At 42.8% G+C, this 20,664-nt stretch overlaps 2 protein-coding genes and 1 long non-coding RNA gene across 7 annotated transcripts in view; 1 reads left to right on the top strand and 2 right to left on the bottom strand.

The window, feature by feature from the left end:
* Positions 1-20,664, bottom strand: part of LOC132540855 (prorelaxin H2-like) — a 256,765-nt gene that overhangs the window by 91,464 nt on the left and 144,637 nt on the right. The gene's annotated exons all lie outside the window — the stretch shown is intronic.
* On the bottom strand, positions 4,608-12,277 carry LOC132540854 (uncharacterized). The gene is made up of 3 exons (XR_009551979.1): positions 12,134-12,277; positions 11,648-11,804; positions 4,608-5,236 (listed from the first exon to the last, which is right to left on the bottom strand). It is a non-coding gene; the product is annotated as an uncharacterized LOC132540854 (long non-coding RNA).
* Positions 12,370-20,664, top strand: part of JAK2 (Janus kinase 2) — an 85,879-nt gene continuing 77,584 nt past the window's right edge. The window contains exons 1-3 of one of the 5 annotated variants that reach the window (XM_060199317.1): positions 12,638-12,691; positions 12,725-12,826; positions 13,258-13,339. The gene's annotated coding sequence lies outside the window, so the exon portion shown is untranslated. Of the gene's footprint in view, positions 12,827-13,257; positions 13,340-20,664 lie in introns of all 5 variants that reach the window. The other 4 variants (XM_060199313.1, XM_060199314.1, XM_060199315.1 and 1 more) reach the window with 4 other exon arrangements.

The raw sequence follows: 20,664 nt of genomic DNA, 5'->3' as shown, positions 1-20,664 counted from the left end.
ATGCTCTCCAGTTGATCAAAATATGAGACCACATTTGGGAACCACTGGATACCATTCTTTTTTTTTGCCTCCAGGGTTATCAGTGGCACTTTGTGCCTGCACCACGAATCCACTGCTCCTGGAGGCCATTTTCCCCATTTTTGTTGCCCTTGTTGTCGTTATTGTTATTGTTATTGTTGCCATTGCTGCTGTTGTTGTTGGATAGGACAGAGAGACATTGAGAGAGGAGGGGAAACAGAGAGGGGGAGAGAAAGATAGACGCCTGCAGACTTCACTACTTGTGAAGTGACCCCCCTGCAGGTGGGGAGCTGGGGGCTCAAACTGGGATCCTTAACACTGGTCCTTGTGTTTTTGTCGTATGTACTTAACCTGATGTGCTACTGCCCGACCCCTGGATAACATTCTTTCTCTCCATCTGAACTACTTTATACCAAATATAAATATACTTCTTGCTCTGAGTGGAGAATATCAATATTTTTCAAATATAGTTGTTTATAAGGTTACTTCAGGGTCTTGTTAAAATGCAGATTCCAGGGCTGGCAAAATAACTCATTTGGATAGTGTGCTGTCTTGCTATATGAATGACCAAGGTTTGATCTAGCCCCCACTGCATTGAAGGAAGCTTCTATGCTGTGCTTTCTTTTACTTTCTCTCTCAGCATTTGTCTAGACCTTAAAAAAAAAAAAAAAAAAACTACAAGACTGATAATACAAAACAAACAGAAAAATTAACACATTTTCAATGACGTTTTTTTCCACTTTTTAAAAAAATTTATAAAATGGAAGTATTGACAAGACCATAGGATAAGAGGGGTACAATTCCATATAATTCCCACCACCAGAACTCCGTATCCAGTCCCCTCCCTTGGAAGCTTTCCTATTCTTTTTTATTTTTATTTATAAAATGGAAACACTGACAAGACCATAGGATAAAAGGGGTACAATTCCACCACCAGAACTCCGTATCCCATCCCCTCCCCTTCTTCTTCTTCTAGCGTTTGCCCTTCTTCCGTAGCCAGTCAACAGCGTCAGGTTGAGCCCGATGTCTGCTTGTTGCTGGCTTTGAAAGTGACTGGGATCCATGTGGATTCAGTCGGCTAGAAAGGATCATCAGTCAGTTTCCCCAATGAATGGGTACTCACGGGATGCACCACGGGAAGGTCTATCCAATGCATCCCATCCCCTCCCCTGATAGCTTTCTATTCTTTAACCCTCTGGGAGTATAGACCAGGATCATTATGGGGTACAGAAAGTAGAAGGTCTGGCTTCTGTGATTGCTTCCCCCCTGAACATGGATGTTGACAGACTGATTCATACTCCCAGCCTGTCACAATGAGGTTTTAAACTTGTTGTTTTAGTAGCAAGATACGTCACTAAAATCCTGAATTATTTGCATATAAGCTTTGATCCCTTTCGCACTGATCAAAATCTTGTGATTCAATGTATAGAGAACATGAAAAGTCTATTCTGGGGATCCAGTTAGACATAGGTTGAGTATAAATATGAAATTTTCATTCATGTGATAAGGGTAAAGTCTCCTACTCTATATGATAATAATCCCCCCTTTTATCCTATACCATTTTTTTTGTAGAAATTTCAATATACATTAAAACTCTTTTGCTGAAATGTACGAGTATGCTTTCACAAGCCTTAAAATGTGCCCATTTCAGTAATTAGGAGTTATTTAAAAAATTTCCAAAGTCATCATTCTTAAGAAAGACTTTAGTCCCAGAACACTTCCTGTGAGTAGTGAATGAGCTGAATTGGCATCTGAATGGAAAGCACACACTATAAAAATTCATGTAGTGGGGGGTAGTGGTGATGCGTCTGGCTAAGTGCATATATTACCATGTTCAAGGACTCGGGTTCAAACCCCTGTTCCATATCTGTGGGGAGGGGTTGCTTTGAGGTGATGAAGTAGGTCTTTAGGTGTCTGTCTTTCTCCCTCCTTCTTCATTTCCCTATCCTCTTTCAATTTCTGTCTGTCCTATCCAATAAAATGGAAAAAATGGCTGCCAGAAGCAGTAGATTTGTAGTGCCGGCACTGAGCCCCAGATATAATCCTGGTAGGAAAAAAAATCTTGTACTATTAGGGTACCAAACCAAAAGAATTGCCTTAAATGATATAATGATGTCATTATATCATTTTATTTATTTTTGCTGCCCTTGGTTTTTGAATTGTTGTTGTTATTATTATAGTTATGATTGCTGTCATCATTGTTGTTGGATAGGACAGAGAAATTGAGAGAAGATGGGAAGACAGAGAGGGGAGAGAAAGATAGGCACCTGCAGACCTGCTTGATCTGTAATAGATGAAGGTGCCAGTAAGACAAAATAGACCCAAGGCACTGTTACACAAAATAAGAGAGCAAATAAACAGTATTTCTCTCTCTCCAAATAAATGTATAGATTGATAGTCAATAGATGACTGTATTGTGTGGATGAGGGATAAGCAAGTTTTTCTCAAAGCCTTTCTCAACTTCAGTTTGAGGACTGAAAGGATTTATTATTTTCCCAAACTACTATAACAAATATCAGAAATCAGGGGGCTGGGTGGTGGCACACCTGGTTGAGTGCACATGCTACAATGTGAAAGGAACTGAGCTCGAGCCTCCAGTCCCCACCTGCAGGGGGAAAGCTTCACAAGCAGTGAAGCAGTGCTGCAGGTGTCTCTCTGTCTCTCTCCCTATCCCCCCATCCCCTTTTAATTTTTGGCTGTCTCTATTCAACAAATAAAGATAATAAAAAAACCCCATCATAGTGCAGGTGGTTTAAAACAATGGAGGCTTAATTTTTCATAATTCTAGGAACTGGAAGTTCAAAGTCTAGGTACTGGTAGTGCCGGGGTTGAACCTGTGACCACAGAGGAACAGGCATGTTGCACAAAGGGCTGCACTATTATGCCCCTGACTCCGAATGAACTTTTTTTGAAAATCTTGATTATATATTCAAAGACCATATCTCCATATGTGTTCACATTGACAAGTGCTGGTGGCTACAACTTCACCATGTCTACTTTTCTGGAGGGTACACAATTCCACCCATAACTGATGGGTTGATATCTGATTAATAATGAGTAATGGTTATTTAAAATGTGTGATGTTTGCCATAAAAAGAGTTGAGCTGTCTGTGGGAACAGAGCTCCACACATGCCAGAACTGAGCAATGCTCTGTTTTCTCTTATTTTTTAAAATTAATTTAAGTATTCATTATTGGATAGAGACAGAGAGAAATTGAGAGGGGAGGGGAAGCTAGAGAGGAAGAGCGATACCTGCAGCCCTACTTCACCACTTGTGAAACTTTCCCCCTGTAGGTGGGGACCTGGAGGCTTGAACCCCATTCCTTGCTTACTATAAAGTGTGCACTTAACCAGGTGTGTCACCTCTGCCCTCCCCCCTCCCCCAGGGATCTGTTCCCTCTTTACTAAGGATGTAGAATGGAGAAAAAGTGGGTCTCATAAGCTGCTTGATTGTATTGTGCATTTGCTAGATCCTCTTGTTCACTCCCCCAGCAGACACCACATTAATAAGAAAAGAAACAGGATTGACATCTTTAACAAAAGTCGTTAAAAATAATAAAGTGTCTGACCCTGGCATAAGATTCCGACTCAGCGAAACTTCAAAGTATTTCTATTCATTTGGTTACAATAATCTCGACAATGGCAGGTGCCTTTTTAGCATTTCAGAGAGATTCAGGCGTAGGTCACTGGGATGGAGTTTTAGTTTAGAAGAGAGCTGTGAGAACAGCAATGCGGAGAAAGAGCAGTCTCAGAGGGAATTCCGGTGACACCAGTTGCCTCTGGAAGGAGGAAAACACTTTCCCTTTGACCAGCTGTCATGATGTCCGAGAGCAGAGGGCAAGCCTCCAAAACCTTAGTGAGAAAAGGCATAAAGAAAAAGACAAAGGGAAAAACTCTCCCAATAAAGGACAAATTACAGACACTAGTTAGGCAAGAGTAGAAGTTAAATTGAGAATCATGTCACAGCCAGGAATTGGCTCAGCCAGTAGGGCAATTTCTTTCTTTTCTTTTTTTTTAAAGCTTTTAAAAAATATTTATTTCCTTTTTGTTGCCCTTGTTTTTATTGTTGTTGTAGTTATTATTGTTGATGTCGTCATTGTTGGATAGGACAGAGAGAAATGGAGAGAGGAGGGGAAGACAGAGAGGGGGAGAGAAAGATAGACACCTGCAGATCTGCTTCACCGCCTGTGAAGTGACTCCCTTGCAGGTGGGGACCCAGGGGCTTGAACTGGCATCCTTAATGCTGGTCCTTACGCTTTGCGCCACCTGCGCTTAACCCATTGTGCTACCGCCCACCTCCCAATGAATACATTTTTATAAACAGAAAAGACTGGCTCATATTTTGTTCCTCTTATGCATTTCATAGAGAACACTGAAATGCACAGTATTTCAGAGGGAAAACTGAAAGACACTATTTTAACACACCAATGTGCTGCTTTGATGGCTAATCAGACTTTCCTTTGGTTGGTAGTTTAGCTAGAACAGAGCAGCCACAGCAATTAGCACTTTATCTGTGGCTCAGAAAACTCACAGAATTATTGTTACAAAGAAAGCATAGTGAAGCAAGTGAGAAAAGAATACACAGTGGCGAGGGGAATGATGGTTTATGATGGTTTAGAAGGGCAGATAAGGGGAAGAATTTTTTTCTTTCAAATTCAATATTGATTTACAAAATTACAAGTCAACAGGGATACAGTTCCACACTGTTTTCACCATCAGAGTTCTGAACCCCCACCCCCTCCACTGCAAACCACCGCAGTTCTCCCAAGGTTGCAGACATGGATTAGCTATCATCTCTACAACCATCTGCCTACATTTGTACATAATTGCCCCTTTTTTTCTTCCAAGTCCAGTCCTCTCTTCCCCTCCAAGCCACTCATGACCTTATTACTACATCCGAATGTCCCTCCCTTTTCCCTCTTCTCTTTGTGGGTCCTGATGGAGCTGGAGTTCTGAGCCCTCTTATCCTCTTCCTCCTCTCACTTCTCCCCCACTGGGAATATGGATCAAAGTTGCTTTTAGGGTACAGAAGGTAGGAGGTCTGGCTTCTGTAATTGCTTCTCTGCTGGATTTGGGCACTGGCAAGTTGGTTCATAGCTCCAGCCTGATTCTATCTTTCCCTAGTGGGGTAGAGCTCTGGAGTGGCGAGGTTCCAGGACACATTGGTGAGGTCATCTGCCCAGAGAATGGAATCATGGTAGCATCTACAACTTGGTGTCTGGAGGGTGGCAGGACATAAAGTGAGACAAAATGGTTAATGAACAGGAACCCAAAAGTAGGAAAAGAGCAGATGAGATTAGGGATTTTAGGGTGGAAGAGAGGGGAAGAGAATTTCTTTTTGGGAATTATTTGTGATACTCAAAGATAACTTATTTTCTGCTATCCTGTATGTTTTGTGTTATATCTCTGAGGTGACTAACGTAGTAGTTATGTATAGCTTTATTTATTTATTTATTTATTTAACCAGAACATTGCTCAATTCTAGTTTATAGTGGTACTGGGAATTGCACCTGGGACCTCATAGTTTTCAAAATGAACATCTTTTTGTATAAACTGTATGCTATCTTCCCTACTCCACACTTCACTTGAAGACTGAAGACAGACTTCTAAAATTTGTAGGTAAACTGGATTTTTAAAAGTTGTGCATATTTCCTGTCATACTTTGTGAGAATATTTTTTCCTTTTCATAGGTGCTTCATAAAATCTATTTAATCCAGGTTGTTTTGCTATAAGTATTTTGACACTACTAGATCTAGCCTGTGTTGTAAAAAGGTGACATTCTTCATAAGAAAGTGTTTTCAAGATACCAAACACAGGACGTTTCTTTGAAGCTCACACATGCAGAGAAAGCTGAAGGGCTATGCAAATTGACTTTCTTCTGTTCATGCCATTATTTTCTCCTACAGCAAATCAGTTTTCTGTTGCTATTTCATGTACATGAATAAAGATGGCAACATCACAATGCTATTGAGCGTGGGTAAGTTTATTTCCAGTGAAAAGAAAAGTCTGAGCAAGTGTCATTGGGTCTCACTTCCAATATTTTCTAAGAGGAAGACTCTGATTGACTCAGTCTGAGTCAGGTGACAGACCCTCATGGTGCAATCAAGAGACACTGGGGACAGCTCTGGGAGCAACAGCATAGGTGCTAGAAGCTGGAGATGAAGATGAACACTTTTCAGAGAAAGAGAACAGAGTCCTTAATTTCTAAGGACTCAACAATGAATATTCTGAAAATTAACTATTGTTCCAGAGGCATTTCTATTTTCATTCCTTTTTTTCTTTTTTCTTTTAAATCTTGTGTGGGCATTGTTAAATTTTATTTTATTTTTTTATTTGGTAGGAAAAAAAGAAATTGAGAGGGGTGGGGTAACGGAGAAGAAGAAAGACAGAGACACTTGCAGTATTGCTTTACCACTAGTGAAGGTTTCCCCTGCAGGTGGGGAGTGGGTGAGGAGGAGCTTGAACCTAGGTCCTTGCACATAGTAATGGGTGCATTCAACTGGGTGTGTTACCACCTGGCCTCCTGTTTCTAGTTTTAAGAGTCAATTTTGGTATGAATCCTTTTTCCAAAGAAAAATACTTTTATTCAAGTCCCACTGTTTTTTTTTTCTCTGTATCTTTCTCTCTGTAGCTCTCATTAGACGAGATCTGAGTGTGTTCAGGGTGGCATAGCCATAGACTGTAGCTCTCATTAGAATAAAGACATATTTATAAAATAAGATGCTCTCATATTTTAATAGCATATTTTTTTCATCCAAATACAATTTTTGGGATTATCTATAAATTCACGCCTTGTTATCTCAATGCAACAATCAATGGTAACAAATGCTTCAGGATTATAATAAAATTCAGCATATTTCTTTATAACTTCCAGATTCATGATGTCTGTAATTTGTCTCTACCACAACCATACACACATTTCTAATAACTGTGCTAAGGGGTTAAAAATGTGTTTACATCTAATCTTCTAGGCAACTCTTCAAGGAAAATGTTATTATCCACATGATACCACGGAAGATATGGAAGCTTCGAAAATATAAATGACTTCCTTTGTGGTGAAAGTTTGTTATTCAAACCTGGGTCAGTCAGTCTCTCATTTAAAAATTTAAGCTCATTAGCTATAGGTTTTCAGCTTTGATTTTGCAGCAAAACCACCTATGAACTACAAAATAGAAGTCAAGGCTCTGTCTAACATATACTCTCACAATGTCCTTTTTTTTTTTCAGTAAATTCGATAGGACAGATAGTAATTGAGAGATGAGGGAGATAGGGAGAGAGACACACACTTGCAGCACTGATTCACCATTCATAAAGCTTCCCCTCACCCCCTGCAGCTTTCCCTAACCTGGCGCTTGAACTTGGCTGTTTGCACATGATAATGTGTGCATTTAACCAGGTGTGTCACTGCCCAGTTCCCCAAGGTGAGTTTGGGGAGTTACAGGTAAAAACTATGGCTGCCATGTCATACAACAATGGAAGGACAAAATCTTGTGGCATGCAGTGATGTGCTGCTCCCCTATTTGGTAATTAGCTGCTAATTTGTATTTATACTTTTGATATGGCTAATCAATAAGCATTGAATCTAAATGCCATATCATCTAATTCATATTTCTCTATTGTAAATCTTGTGAAAGTCTTGGAAACTTCTTTTATCATTATCAAAGGCTAGAGGAAAACATTTTCTGCAATGTTTGCCCTGCAAGCAAATTTCTAGCTATGCTATTATCAGAGATCATATAAAGAAAACCAACCAACCAACTAGCCAAACAAACAAACAAACAAACAAGGGGCTGGATGGTAGTGCATCTGGTTGTGTGCACTTTACAATGCACAAGACCACAGGTTTGAACCTCTGCCCACCCATCCCCACCTGCAGGAGGAAAGCTTCACAAGTGGTGAAGCAGTGCTTCAGGTGTCTGTCTTTCTCCCTCTATCTTCTCTTTCTTTCTCAATTTATGACTGTCTCTATCCAATATATAAATAAATATAACAAAAAAAATTTACCCCCCCATAAAAAAAAAAAAGAATGAAAAGATCTTAATTGTCTGGAGTGGCACTAGCTTAAACTCACATTATTTTAGTGAGGAGACAGACTAATGATCCTAGACTTCATCTCTCTGCATGGGTAGCTAGATTTCCCCACTGCATTGAAGGAAGCTTTGGTGCTGTGGTGTCTTGCCCTGCTGCCTCTCTGTTTTCTATCTCTGTCCTAAAAAGAAAAAAGAAATGAAGAAAAAAAGAAAACTCAAAAAACCTGTTTTTAATATTCATATTGCATATATATATATTCTCCCAAGAAGCAACTCTCAATAGTCACTAGTTTCAAATGGCTTCTGCTTGCAAACAGGCAATGGACAGTAACAGTACCACAGAACCTGCATGGCTGAATAAACACTATGTTTCATGAGTCATCACACCTTGTAGTAAATTTACACTGTTTCAGATTTTTTTTTTTCATCTTTGATGGGACTTCACTGATCTGGACAGAGTTTTTTTTGTTTGTTTTGTTTTTTTTCAATGAGATTGACAGGAAGAGCCAGAGGAGGCAGGTACTGAAATATCCCTTCCTAATACAGTACTTCCAAGTAGATTCCAAAGTTGGAACCTAGGTGTCAGGTTCCACAGAGCAACGACATTCCCAGGCAAGCTGTTAAATATCTTGCCCGCCCCAAATTCTACAACAGTAGTTTCCTTTAGACCCTCATAACAGAAGCTATTTCCACCCCCATAGTTAAGATTAGTTTCATTTGAACTCTGATAGGTGACTTTCAGCATTTTATCTTCTCTGTGTGGGCCTTCATTCCGATTTCTATTCCACTAACAGATTTTATCTGCAGGAAAATAAAAGATTTTTATGGTAATTGCTACTTGTATCTCATTCTTAATGCTATAAGCAGGTTATATATTTGCCCTTGAGTCACCACTCCTATTTCTAATTTATTTTTAGAAATTACGATAAAGGGTGTTTTGGAGTAGGACACCAAAGTGAAAACCCTGAATTGAGGGTGAGGGTGGATGTTCAAGTTCCCGGGGCGGGGTTGTGGGGGCGGTGGATGTGATGAGACACAGTCTTTTGGTGGTGGGAATAATGTTTATGTACACTCCTATTAATTTGTAGTCACACAAATAACTAATTAATATGAGAAGGGAAAAATTGATTGCATGTCTCAAACTTTTTAAAAGCACATACTGAGTCTTTTTAATACATAGGCTGTCTTTGATATGTTGACTCTCTCAGAAGCCTAGACTAGGGAGAATAGAAGCAACCGGTGGCATGGCTATATACAAAAATAATGTCAAAGGATATAAATTATGGTGATGTTGTGTATGATACAGTAAATCCTAAAAAAGGGATTTTCAAAGTTAACCCAATTGCCAAATAATGTGATTATACCAATAACTATCTATTGCCTTCTTAACCCTAAGACAGCAGGAACCTCCCGCTTCCTCAATAGAGCCTATATTTCCCCCAGTCCTGGAACCTCTAGAGTGAGACTCATTTTCCCGCATGGTTCTCTCAATTCATACCAAATGATATTGTATCCGATGATCCCAACCTAATCAATGCAATGAGTACCACCTCAGCATGCTTCACTTCAGACTGTGTCCAGAGACTTCAGGCGTGGAATGTCAACCTTTCACCCTCATTACTCAGGTGAAACCTTTCCTAGGATTCTCTAATTCTATTCCAGGAGGTTCACTTCCTGACAAAGTCCCAAAACCTAGAGACCAGGTCCCGTGAGATAGAGCATATATCCATATGTATCCATAAGTTAGGGCAAAATATACACCTGAAAGCAAAAATACACAATAGTCTGTAGTGAGTCAGTATAAAGTTCCTAATAGTATCTAATTAGACCTAGGTACCCTCTTCACCTACTTCCTATTACACTTCTCTCACTCACTCCAAAGCTAACCTCATCAAAGCAAGAACTGCAAAAGCTGAATAAGGGCAAGAGAGTGGCATACTTTAATGATGACTCTTTAGTCACTATCAGGCCACCCCATCAACTGGGGTCCTATTCGGGGAGTCCTGAGATTCCTGCACAGACATGATGGGCCTAGACCTCAAATAAATCCCTCTTGCCTTGTTACTGGTCATCAGGAACAACAAAGTAGACCCCTTTGTGGGGCCCCCATAGGACTTTGCCCTCAACTTGGATCAACAAGGGTAGAGAATGTTCCATCCTCCAAAGGGAGACTGGACAACATACTCTATCTTCCACCTGAGGAAGATGTGTCCTGATACTGGGAAAGCTTAGAATGTTCCTACTGATGACCACAGAATGTGAGCTCAGATCTACAGGGATGCTGAGGTCACATAGGTTCCTAAGCTGAATATGAGCTCGAGACCAAATCAAATCGATGGGGTTTACAGTCAACAACATATATACCCCTTTCCCATATTAGGGAACTACTCTCTTTCCTGATCCAGCTTTCTGGTCCTTTTCCAGCCATGACATCATCTCCCCAGACAATAACTTGGATCCACCTATCAGATTTCAGGCTCAGGGATTAAAAAAAAAAAAAAAAAACCTAGTATAGCCACAGGCCTTTTGGAATATAACTTAAATATGCCTACTAACTATCTGTAAAATGGAGGACCCCCCCCAACTCTTCCTCTGCACTATTCCAGCCTTTAAGTTCATGATTGATCAACAATTTGTTTGGCTTTGTATGTTAACTCTCTTTTCAGCCACCAGGTTCCAGATGCTAGCATGATGCCGACCAGACTTCCCTGGACAGACAACCCCAACATTGTGTCCTGGAGGTCAGCTGCCCCAGAGTCCTTCCCCAATAGGGAAAGAGAGAGGCAGGCTGGGAGTATGGAACAACCTGTCAACGCCCATGTTCAGCGGGAAGCAATTACAGAAGCCAGACCTTCCACCTTCTGCATCCCACAATGACCTTGGGTCCATACTCCCAGAGGGTTAAAGAATAGGAAAACTATCAGGGGAGGGTATGGGATATGGAGTTCTGGTGGAGGGAATTGTGTGGAGTTGTACCCCTCTTATTCTATGGTTTTGTCAATGTTTCCTTTTCATAAATAAATAAATAAATAAATAAATAACGAGAAAGGGCCCTCCTGTGTGTTTTGCTTAGAAGACAGTCATAGGAACACAGTTCCCCTGCAAATCCCTCCCTCTTGTGAGAAAATAGGACTCTAAAGTCAATGTGAGTTAGAATCGTCTCTTATTCTTCTATCATTTAACCAAAGGCCTTTGGCAATGGGCTTTATGTTAGAAGAAATGCTGGCATGGTTTTGGTGAAGTTTAAAGAAACCAAACTAGAACTGAATTGCAAAATGTTTGTGCAGGAGGAACAGGGATTGTAAATGCGTCAGTCCTTTTGGCCTGGGAGAATGAGGGCTAATAATAAGTGAAAAAGGTCGTACATAGCTGACCTCTGGTCACTTCTCAAGCTTCACCTTTCACTACTGTCTCCTTCCACAGGATTCTCGTTACACAGATCTCTCCTGGTCTTTAAGTTGTAAAGCAACATTCCCTTTCCAGGACCTCTGCCTTTGCTAGTCCCTCTGAAAATTTAAGGATTCATCTTCACCCTTCAGGTCCCAAATGTCTATTACTCGGAGATCTTCCGTTGTCACCCTAACAGAAACACTACATACCTTGTACTCTGTATTACTTTCCTTAGTAGCAGTTTTATTCTGACACTTTACACACGAGACTTTTTGGTCACTTTATCAGACACAGGATCTCCGGCAGGACAAGGTGCATGCAGGTTGTGTTCACACAGCATCCTTGGGAACCTGCAGCCTGGCGTCTCTGTAAATAAATAATGTGTCCAAAAAGATAGAGGCTCTTTGCCACTGGAGGGAGGAGGGGGATTACTTTCCTCATTTGCGTAGTCTTGTCGCCAACCCGCGGGCAACCGTATGCTTCATCCCACCCGCGCCCCCGTTGCAGCAAGGTGACCACTAGAGGAGGCAGGCACCTGGGATTGCACTGACACAAAACCGCGCGGTGCCCCAAGCACCGGGGCCAGGAGTTTTGCTACAACCGCAACATGGAAGCGAAAGCAGAAAGGAGACAGTGCGCGGGAGGGGAAAGTCTCCGCAGCGCCCGGCTGCACTTCCCAGGAGCGCGTGACTCACTCCGGGCCGCCTCCACTTGCGCCCGCGCAGCGAGCCCAGGGCGGCTCCGCGCTCCCGCGGGTTCCTACCCTGGGGCAGCCCGGGGAATCTCCACGCGCGCCCGCCCAGCCGCCCAGCTCTCCGACAGGCCGTCGGCCCACGTGACCCGTCCCGCCGCGCGCGCACGCGCAGTCCGGGGCGCGAGTCAGACTCCCGCCCCCGCTCCCGCCCCACTGCGGGCGGCTTCAGTCAGCGGAGAACAGGCCGCCCGAGCGGAGGCCACCGGGGAGGCCGGTCGGACGCAAATAGGGCGCCCGAGCCTGGGTGGCCGGCGGCGCTAAGATGGTGTAGCCCGGGAGAGTGTGGAGACGCCGCCAGTGCCGGGCCGGCAGGCTGCCCCTCCCTGGGTGTGCGCTGCGCGGAGAGAGGAAGCGGAGCCGAAGAGAGCGGCCGCGGCGGCCTCTCTCCGCGCGCTGACCGGCGGGGGACTCGCCGCCGCCACTGCCGCGCGACCCCGGGCCGGAGAGCTGCTGCTTGCGCGGCGCCGGGGAGCCGCGTCCTCGCCGCGTCCTCGCCGCGTCCTCGCCGCGTCCTCGCCGCGTCCTCGCCGCGGAGGGATGTGAGTGCGAGCCGCTGGCGGACGGGAGGGCCCCGACAGCCGACAGCCAGCGCCCGGGGCGGGCAAGGGCCACCGCGACCGGCCGGCGGCGCCGGGTACGAGCCGCCCCCGCGGTGCTGCGCCCCGGGCAGAGGTGGCTGCTGATGGCCCCTGCGTGGGGGGGCTGAGCTGTCCCCCTACCCGGCCCCAGCCCCAGACCCCTCACCACACTCTTCCCTTCTCCCCCCCCCCCCCCACTAGTGGCAGTAAACTTCTCCAAAAAAAAAAAATCTTCCTCTTTTAAGAGGAAACCTACCGCTGAGTGTCTGGCTGTTGATATTCGCATCCATGTGTGTGGGTGCTGATAGCCCTCTCCCCACCCCCACCCCACCCCCACCCCACCCCCTTTACTTAACTCTCTTTAATTTTTTTTCCCCTAGACGTCCAAGCAGTCTAGAAAAGAACATGCATTCTCCCCGGATTTTGAAAATACTAATACCCTTCTCTCTCTCTCTCTTTCTCTCTCTCTCTCTCTTTTCTCCCGTAGGTTTCAGAGGCAGGCAAAGGAGCAAGATGTGAGCCAGCTCTCTTCTGCAGCGAAGGAGGCCCTCCCCGCCCTGCCGGCGCCGGTGGGTGTGCGATCCCGCAGCCGAGGGCGTTGCGTGTAGACAGGCAGGGTGTCCCGAGGCTCTCTCCTCCGAAAATGCCGGTGCTCAACTTTTCAGAGAGAGAGAGAGAGAGAGAGAGAGAGCGAGCGCCAGCCAGCCAGCCAGCCTATTGCATGGCTCTTGGATTGTTTTAAGAAACACGATTTCTTTCCCTCCCTGTTTCTGTTTCTCTCTTGTCTGTCTCTCTCTCTCTCTCTCTCTCTCTCTCTGTCTCCATTGTACCGAGTAACAGGGCGTTTGCAGAGAAGACCTTGCCGCTGCCCTTCCGTCGTAAGGCAGCCAGAGATTGTGGGTCTCACAGAGGGCACATTTTCCAACTAGGAGCCGCTGACCTACTGAGAATGCCCGAGGGTTTCTGCTGCAGCATGGAGTACTTCCTGCATAGTGTTATCAAGCCTAAAATTTGCTGCGTCTGTTGAATTTGCCTCGTTTGCTTTCCGGTGGCTACTAATCTGTTGGGAGAAATTTAATTTTCTCTGAATGAAAGATTAAAAGCCACGGAATAAGTCATTAGAGGGAAGAAGAAATGTGGAGGAGGAAACCAGAAGTGGGAATTGAGAGAGAGAGGGAGGATGATTGCTTTTGGTTTCATAATAGGCTTGTACAAGCGAGGAGTTCAGTTAGCTGCGCTCCTGCAAATGCTCTGATACAGCATCCACTGCTTTCGAAGGTGAATTTTCAAACGCTGGCTACCCACCCTTTTCCCACCATTTCTTCTTTTACCACTTTAGTGTGAAAGTCACTTTGGTTGCACGTGCACATATCTCGAGTTTATTTATGACCTCTCTGGAAACAGTGTTGAGTGCTTGTCTTACATGTACTGACGGGGGTGCTTGTAACTGTGGCTGGGGAGGTGGCTTAGCTGCAGAAGCAACACTTGCCTAGGTGGGCCCTAGTGTGAGCCCAGGTTCAGCCCAAGGGGTTCTCTAGTTCTCTTTCTCTCTCTAGAGAAATCTTAAGAAGGTACATGCAGTTTATCTGTACAGGAAAGCTTCAGCCTTTGCTGAGGAAATGAGCCCACATGGCTTGTTTGGGCTCTACCTGAATGTCTTTTGTTTGAAAATTATAGCATGTTGTATGTAGGAACTGCTAGGTCATCATTTGTTTCTTTTACTTGATTTTCACTGTACTTTGAAACAGGTGTCAAAGAATGGCAAAAGACCATGCTGTTTGTTTATTTTCTTCCTCTACTTCATCTGCCCATTACTGGAAGGTAGAATGCTTTTGAGACAGAATAGGGAATAGCTCAGATTTTGGATTTAGATGTGGGTTATTCCCACTTAATCTTGTTGTGTTATTTGAAAGTTCTGTGAATCTCAGTTTTATAATACTGTTGGGAGGATTTATTAAGTTTATGCATGTAAAGGGGTGCATTGCTTGGTTGCTATAAAGTCACGACTAGAGCTGGTAAGGTAGGTCACCCGCTTTGTCACTTCTGTGACCCAGGTTTGATCCCCCTGGAACATCACATGGAAGTACTCTGGCACTGGGAGAAATTTAAGCTCTGTGGTCTCTCTTCCTCCCCCCACCCTCCATACTTGAGGCGACACGCACCCACCCACACCCACACCCAGGGGCTGTGCAGGTAAAGGTGCTTTAGAGAGGGAGTCGGGCGGTAGCGCAGCAGCAGGTTAAACGCAGGTGGCGCAAAGCACAAGGACCGGTTAGGATCCCGGTTGGAGCCCCCTGCTCCCCACCTGCAGGGGTGTCGCTTCACAGGCGGTGAAGCAGGTCTGCAGGTTTCTGTCTGTCTCTCTTCCTCTCTATCTCCCCCTTCTCTCTCATATCTCTCTGTCTCTATCCAATAACAAATAAATAAATTTAATAAAGGTTCCTTAGAGAAAGGCAAAATGATTCTACGTAGAGTGATCTTCCAGTCACAAGTACTACTTCCTCTTTATTATATGGAGAGGCAAAAAGGATCTTAAGGTTTTAAACTCAGTAAGGGGTCTTCTAGCCTTAAACAGAAGCAGTTGTGGTATACTTGACAGGTAACTGATTTCAAGCACATTATGTAAGGATTGGACATTTGTGTCTAATCACTGCAAAATGATGGCAAGTTTCGTTACCATTCCTTCTCTTGGACATCTCTTCCCTCCTGCATTGAATTGCCCCTACCCACTATTGTGCTGCCCTCTTGTGGTTAACTGTGCTAAGTTTTATTTTATTCCTCCTCAGTAGATTTTTTTTCCCCCTTCCTCTCCTTGGGCCCTTTTCCTTAGTTCCATGTTTCCCAGAACAACAGTGAATTCAGGCTTCAGCTGTTAGTTTGAGGTAGTTTATCTTTTCCATATTAGGTCAGTTCATTCCTCTCTACAATGTTGTGAAGCAGCTTGTTTGACAGTATTTCTAAGAGTTCTTCTGATAATAGGCAGCTACTGTGTGAAAATCGCTGAAATAGATAGTGATAGTATATGCTGTCCAATTTGATAACAATACTTGGGAAACTAGACAGTACCCGACTAGCCCTGAGAACATTGACAGCTATGTGACTTGAATCTACCTCCTTAAGTGTTCTTTTTGGTCTAGGGGTGTTGTGAAAAGCAAACATACATACAAACAAACAAAGGGGGGAAAATGCAACAAAAAGAAACAAACTGTTAAGCTTCAGGATTTCCTGAACAGAGAAAGCTTGGGACCTTCTGCCTAAGCTTTTGGTTGACTTCTCTGATCAAAAAAAAAAATTGAATATGAAAACTATTTTAAAATATCGATCACCCTCTCCACTGAAATTGTTGATAAAATTATTAATACAAAACTAGTACTAGCTAGTTATGTCCTAATATATTTTATTTCCTACTTACATTTTTTAAAATAACTTCCACTTAGCTCTCTCATTTTAAAACCTAATTTTTAGCTCGCTTGTCATTCTGGTCACTTCCTGACGGTTGAAGAATTGGTCTCCTGCTAATATTTTTGACCATGTCCTTAAACTCAAAATGCCTCAGATGAAATCCATTTTATACCCTGTTTTAATTTACTTCTTTCCTGGTTTTACAAACTTTAAATTATGCAACATATTTACTAATTTATATTTAAGACTTACTTATTGGACTGACAGAATAGCTCACTTTATAGTGCACTGCTTTGCCATGTGTATGATTCAGGTTTGAGCCTGGACTCCTTGTACTGATGCTTTGGTGCAGTACATCAATCCATACAGGTTATATTTTGTTTCCCCTTTTTGTTATTTTTTTTTTAATTTTTGAAATTTTATGGATAGAGCTAGAAATCAAAAGGGAAGAGGGAGATAGAGAAGGAAAGAGAGAGAAGAGAGAGAGGAGGGAGAGAGAGAGAGAGAGAGAGATACCTGCAGTGCTGCTTCATTACCTGAGAAGTTTCCCTCTTACAGGTGGGGACTGGGGCATGAACCTGGGTCCTTGCCCATGGTAACATGTGTGCCCAGCCAGATGCATCACTGCCCTGCCCCTCCTCTCTGTTCTTATTTATCAGTTTCCATCTATGAGTGAGATAATCCCATATTCATCCTTCTCTTTCTGGCTTATCTCACTTAACTCCATCCAAGATGAGGTGAAGAAGGTGAATTCATCATTTTTGATAGCTGATCTATTATTGAACACCTAGGTTGTTTCCAAGTTTGAGCTAATAATAAATTGTGCTGCTATGAACATAGGTGTACACAGATCTCTTTGGATGGCTATGCTTCTTTCCTTTACTCCTGCACCCTCTCCAACATTTGTTGCTATTTTTCATTCTGATGTAAGACATTCTCACAGAAGTGGTATCTCATTGTCTTTATTTGCATTTCTCTGATAATCAGTGACTGAGTATTTTTTCATGTCCGATGGCCCTTTGGAGCTCTTCTTTGGTGAATATTCTGTTCATATCCTGTTTCTAGTTACGGATGGGATTTTTTGTTGTTGTTGTTGTTGCTGAGTTTGGTGAGATTTGCATATGTTTTGGCTTTTAACCTTTTGTTTGATATACGGAATGAAAAGATCTCCCATTGTGTAAGGAACCTCTACAATTGGCTGGTGGTTTTGTCTTATAGTAGCTTTGCAAACTGATATAGTCCCATTGGCCTATTTTTGTTTTTATTTTCCTTGTGAGTGGATTTGAGCCATTGAAGACACCTTTAAAACTTAGATTGAAAAGTGTTCTGCGAGTGTTTTCCTTTAAATGTGTGATGGTTTCTTGTTCAACATCTAAATCCTTGATCCATTTGGAGTTTACTACTTATTGTGTGTGGTGAAATGTAGTGGTTCAGTTTCATTCTTTTGCATGTTTCAGCCCACTTTCCCAACAGCATTTGCTGAAGAGACTCTCCTTTCTCTGTTTAATATTTTTGGGCCCCCTTGACAAAAAATTACATGTCCCTAGGTGTAGGGGCTTATTTTGGGATCTCAATTCTGTTCCACTTGTCAGTATATCTGTTTTGTTCCAGTACCAGGCAATTTTTATTACAACAACTTTATAATATAATTTGAGATCTGAGAGTGTGATGCCTTCAGTCTTGTTATTTTTTTCTCAAAATTGCTTTGGCAGTTCTAGATATTTTTTGATTCTAGGTAAAATTTTTTTTTTTAGCCTTTGCTCTATTCTCTTAAAGAAATTTGACAGAACCTTGATGGAATTGCATTCAATCTGTCCATGGCTCTGGGTAGAATAGTCATTTTGATTGTGTTAATTTTTCCTATCCATGAACATGGCCTATCTTTTCATTTCTTTATATTTTTTCCTGTTTCCTTGAGAAGCATCTTAAATTTTCAGTATACAAGTCTTTCACATCTTTTTTTTTTTTCCTCCAAGGTTATTGATGGGGCTTGGTATCTGCACCACGAATCCACTGCTCCTGGAGGCTATATCCCCCCCCCTTTTTGTTGTCTTTGTTGTTGTTATTGATGATGTTGTTGTTGGAGAGAGGAGGGGGAGATGGGGAGGGGGCAGAGAAAGATAGGCATCTGCAGACCTGCTTCACCCTTTCACTTCTTTTGGTAACTTAATTCCTAGATATTTGATTGTTGTTGCTGCTATAGTAAGTGGGATTGATTTCTGAATAAGGGAATGCCTCTGATTTTTGTATATTATTTTGTAACCTACAACCTTACTTTATTGGCGTATAATTTCCAGGAGCTTCCAGCTGGAGTTTTTTCTCTATGTGTACTATCATATTGTCTACGAAGAGTGACAGTTTGACTTCTCTTCCAGCCAGCCCGTCTCCTTTTAATTCCTTTCTCTTGCTACAGCTAGGACTTCAACACTATTTTGAATATTAAGGGCTGTAGTGGGCAGCCCTGTCTATTCCCGGCTCTGTGTGGAAATGCTTTCATTCTCTCACCATTCAGTATGATGTTGGTTATTGGTTTGCTGTATATAGATTCAACTAGGTTTAAGAATTTTACATATATTCCCATTCATTTTTAATTTAATTTTATTTTTTAACCGGAGCACTGTTCAGCTCTGGATTATGGCAGTGTGGGAACTGAACCTGGGACGTTAGAGCCTCAGGCAGCAAAGGCTTTTTTGCTGTAACTATTAGCTTTTTCAGCTGTTTGGACTCTTACCTCAGCTGCTTCAGCTTTTAGCTCTCTAATTACTTCAAGATGGTTCCTGCTTCCTCTCATAGTCTCATCTATTGGGTCCTCATTTTTGTTAATATTTCTATCAAAGTCTTTCCTCGCTCCTGTGATTTTCTCATTCCTATTTGCCCCCCCCCCCCCCCGGCTTTTGCCCTGGTTCTTTTCTGCAGACGCTCTTTTTTTTTGTTTTTTTGTTTCACCTTTCTATTTGGTGTCTTTAGAAATTTGTGTCCTGGGTGTTCACCTCTGTGAGTTTGCACAGATGTTCCCTGCAGTGTGCTTATCTCTGTGCAGAATGTGTGGAGCCCGTTTCCTCTGCAGATGCAACTGAGTCCTAGAGAAGAGTCCTGTAGGAAATCTACACAGGGAGTTAGCTAGGCCAGGCTTGAGAGGGAGGTGGGGTAAACCAGAATCCCTCTGCAGAGTTAGGCCAGTCCAAGTGAGCAAATCCCAAGTAACACAATAAACCCCAGTCCTTAAGTGTCTCTTACAGCAGTGTACCAGCCAGGTGGGTGTTGTCCTTGAAGTGTCCGAGTCAGGTTCTTTGCTTCTGTGTGTAGGAGCAGTAAGTAGTTGCAGCTTCCACGGCAAATGTAGTCCACATTAGGGTATAGATGCTGATTGTGGCTGAAATTCTGTCAAGAGGCTCTTGTAGGCCAGGGCGTGGCTACCTGAGCCTCTAGAACAGTCTGGAAAGGGACACTGTTGTGCCCTGTAGGGACAGTAGCCCTTAAAGTCTAGCTTTGCTGGCTGTTGAGCTGTGGAGCAAGGTGACCTCCAGGCTGTGGGTTCTAGGACCCCTGACACAGCCACTTTGTGACATTTCTCAGGAGTGTGTGGCGCTGTTGCTCTGCATGGTGGCACCCCTTGCTTTGGGTAGAGAAGAGGTAGGTTGGGGGGAGCTGCCACAAGGGCAGGTGGGTCTCCTGTGTTCAAGTTGTAGAGACACACAGAACAACTACAAAAACCAATAAACAAACAAACAAAAAAATAAAAACAAAAATGACTAACAGTAAAAGCAGCACAGAGAGAAGGAATAAACAGACTAACAGGACATGTGCACACTCTCTGGAATGCTCTCTCCCAAAGACCTGAATCACTAGCTTCAGGGATTGGGGCTTGAGGGAGGCAAAAAATGCACATGTCGCCTTTGTCCTTCAGTGCTCTTAGCTGTTCTGATGTTCACATATGTTGCAAATTTCTGGTGTAATTTCTTTGCATCCTTTTCTCTGAAACTCCTTGCATTCTCTAATCTCCTTTCTGGTCAAAATCAGGATCTGAAGAGATCTCTTGAGCAAAATTTCCCCAGGCTTGCTTTCATGCAGCTATCTTGGCTCTGCTTATTTTCACTGTCTTTCTTTTTCCTCTTTGTATTTCTGTAGTTCTTATTTATTTATTTACTTATTTCTACCAGACCACTTCTCAGCTCTGGCTTATCGTGGTTCTGGGTATTGAACCTGGGACCACAGAACCTTAGGCATGAAAGTCTTTTTTTTTTTTTTTTTTTTGCACAACCACTATGCTATCTCCTAGTTCTTTTAATTTTATAATATAGACACATAGTTTAATTACCTACTGTTCTTTGGTTGTTTGGTATTTATCTTCCTAGTGTTAGCTATGTTGTTTCAAGTTGTGTATTCTTTTTTCCCCTTTTATTATTTAAAAAATTTTTATTTATAAAATGGAAATACTGACAAGACTATATGATAAGAGGGGAAATTCCACACAGTTCCCACCCCCAGAACT

This window comes from Erinaceus europaeus, chromosome 10 (assembly GCF_950295315.1).
Source record: "Erinaceus europaeus chromosome 10, mEriEur2.1, whole genome shotgun sequence".
NCBI classification, from domain to species: Eukaryota; Metazoa; Chordata; class Mammalia; order Eulipotyphla; family Erinaceidae; genus Erinaceus; species Erinaceus europaeus.
The sequence above is the reverse complement of the archived record's forward strand: the minus strand, read 5'-3'. Positions and strand labels throughout refer to the sequence as shown.